Raw genomic sequence first — 3,089 nt, forward strand, 5'->3', positions numbered from 1 at the left:
CCATCCTGGCTAACACGGTGAAACCCCGTCTCTACTAAAAATACAAAAAAATAGCCGGGCGGGGCGGCGGGCGCCTGTAGTCCCAGCTACTTAGGAGGCTGAGGCAGGAGAATGGCGTGAACCCGGGAGGCGGAGCTTGCAGTAAGCTGAGATCGCGCCACTGCACTCCAGCCTGGGCGACTGAGCGAGACTCCATCTCAAAAAAAAAAAAAAGAAATCCTGGATAGTTTTATAGGATTCAAAGGGAGAGATGCATCTGAAGCTTGGGCACAGAATGGCAACAGGGGTGAGACTTGGTGGTTTACAGCAAATGGGCTGAAGTCAGATAGTCTGGATTTGAATCTTGACTCTCACACTTACTAGTCCTCTGACCTTGAAAATTTGCTTAAACACTCAGTGTACTCAACTCTGAAATGGATATAAGAGCAGTGCTTCCTCATAGGTAGTTCTGAGCATTAAGCAGTTAATACATGTGAAGAATAGAACATGGAATGACCAAGCCTCGCTCCAGAGCAAGACTGGAGGAATTCCTTCATGGTTCCTTCCCAGGGCTCCCAGGGGCTTAGGTTGAAACTCTGTGCTGATGTTCACTGATTTGTTCAGTTAATATTTACTGAGCAGAGCCGAGTGCGGTGGCTCACGCCTATAATCCCAGCACTTTGGGAGGCCGAAGCGGGCAGATCATCTGAGGTCAGGAGTTCAAGACCAGCGTGACCAACATGGTGAAACCTCGTCTGTACTAAAAATAGAAAAATTAGCAGGGCATGGGGCATGCACCTGTAATCCCAGCTTCCAGGGAGGCTGAGACAGGAGAATTGCTTGAACCCAGGAGGTGCAAGTTACAGTGTGCCAAGATCGTGCCATTGCACTCCAGTCTGGGTGACAGAGCGAGACTCCATGTCAGAACAAAACAAAATATATTTACTGAGCAGCTATCATGGTCGAGCATTCGTGCGGGGTGCCGTGGGTGCCACAGCCCTGCCTCTGCACGGCTTGCAGTCCGGTGGGGAGGACGGACAATTTTATATCAGTGCCTGCTATTCGGTAAGCACTCAATAATTGTTGGTTGTTTGAATTCTTGTTGTTATTATATCACGGTCAGTCTTATTTCGTCCATACTCTCCCATTCCTTCCCTCAACGTTATTTGGAAGCATCTCTCAGACATTGTATAATTTCGTCAGTAAATATTTCAGTATACTTCTCTAAAAGATAAGTTCTCTTTTAAAAAAAAATACTTCTGTACTACACTGATCACTGTTACAAATGAATAATAATTCTAAATCTCATTACATACCCAGTCACTGTTCAACATTTCAGTTGTTTCACAAATGCCATCTTTCATTTTACAGTTTGTTTGACTCAGCCAGTATCCAAGTAAGGTCTACATATTGCAATTGGTTGATTATTTCTTCGTCTTTTTCAGTCTATATGTTCTCATTCCAGCACACTCTTGCTCTTTTTTTCTCTCTTACTCATTCTTCCTCAGAGAATTGGTTAAAGAAGCCAAGTCATTCGCCCTGTAGAGTTTTCCATAGTTTGGATTTTGCTGACTGTATCCCCATGGCATCATTTACCATACCATGTCCCAGTGCCCTCTGCAGATGGTAGAAAGTGGAGTTTAGAGCAAGAGTTCTGAATAGCTTCAAGGTCAAGGTTTTTTTTTTTTCCCAGCAAATTATACCTCCATCAGGGGATGTCTTAGTCCATTTGTGTTGCTATAATGGAATACCACAGACTGGGTAATTCATAAACAATAGAAGTTTATTTGGCTCACGGTCCTGGAGGCTGGGAAGTTCAGGAGCATGGCACCTGGTGAGGGCCTTTATGGTACATCATCCCATGGTGGAAGGTGGAAGGGCAAGAGAGGGCAAGAATGAGAGAATGAGAAAGAGAGAGGAGGAGGGGGCCACCAGACTCACTTTTATAAAAAAGCCACTCCTGTAATAACTAACTCACTCCCAAGATAATGACATTAATCCATTCATGACCTAATCACCGCTCATTAGGCCTGACCTCCCAACAGGGTTGTAGTGGGGATTAAGTTTCCAACACATGACCTTTAGGGGGACACATCCAAGCCATAGCGGAGGACACGTACTATCTGGTTGTCTCCCTTTTGTGATGTCAGCCACCATTGATGATCCATGCCCAGATCCATTCATTCATTAGGGATCACAAAATCATATTTTAATTCTCTCATTTCTTCTTCATTTATTGGCTGGAATACTTTTATAGAGAAAGTCCTTTCTTCTCCTATTTGGTAACTCAAAAGAACAGTTTTTACAGGGAAGGTAGGGTACGTGCCTAATTCTCCCCTGCTTTTTTAATACTTTTTTAGTTTTCAAAATAATGTATTGGGTCACTAGCATCTTCCAACAATGAGCAATTAGTTTTTTGTTTGTTTGAGGACTATTATGAACTCATGGATTTAAATATATTTAATGAATTTCAGTCAAATGTTGATGTTCAAATTGTCCCATCTTTGGTTAGTGCGAGCCTCTTCAAGTTGGTTCTGGAGTCTTTTTTTTTTTTTTTTAATTGAGATGGGGTCTCACTCTGTCACCCAGCTGGAGTGCAGTGGTGCTATCTTGGTTCACTGTAACCTCCGCCTCCTGGGCTCAAGTGATTCTCTCACCACAGCCTCCTGAGTAGCTGGGACCACCACCACATCCAGCTACTTTCTTGTAGAGACAGGATTTTGCCATGTTGCCCAGGCTGGTCTTGAACTCATGAGCTCAAGTGATCTGCCCTCCTCAGCCTCCCAAAGTGCTGAGATTATACATGTGAGCCACCACACCTGGTCTGGAGTCCTTTTCATATTAGTTTAAGTCTTCTATACAGCTAACATCATACTTAATGATGAAAGACGATATGCTTCCCCCTAAAATCAGGAACAGGGCAAAGTGTTGATTTCACCACTTCTATTCAGCATTGGACTGGAGGTGCCAGCCAGTGCAATAAAGCAAGAGAAAGAAAAGCATCCACAATGGGAAGAAGAAAGTGAAACTACCCTTATTCACAAATGACTTAATTATATATGTAAACTATCCTAAAGAATCTACAAAAAAATTTACTAATAAATAGGTTT

General features: G+C 43.2%; 1 protein-coding gene across 1 annotated transcript in view; it reads left to right on the top strand.

The window, feature by feature from the left end:
- Positions 1-3,089, top strand: part of CAMTA1 (calmodulin binding transcription activator 1) — a 1,080,371-nt gene that overhangs the window by 499,256 nt on the left and 578,026 nt on the right. The gene's annotated exons all lie outside the window — the stretch shown is intronic.

Source organism: Mandrillus leucophaeus, unplaced genomic scaffold (assembly GCF_000951045.1).
Source record: "Mandrillus leucophaeus isolate KB7577 unplaced genomic scaffold, Mleu.le_1.0 Scaffold105, whole genome shotgun sequence".
Classification (NCBI taxonomy): Eukaryota; Metazoa; Chordata; class Mammalia; order Primates; family Cercopithecidae; genus Mandrillus; species Mandrillus leucophaeus.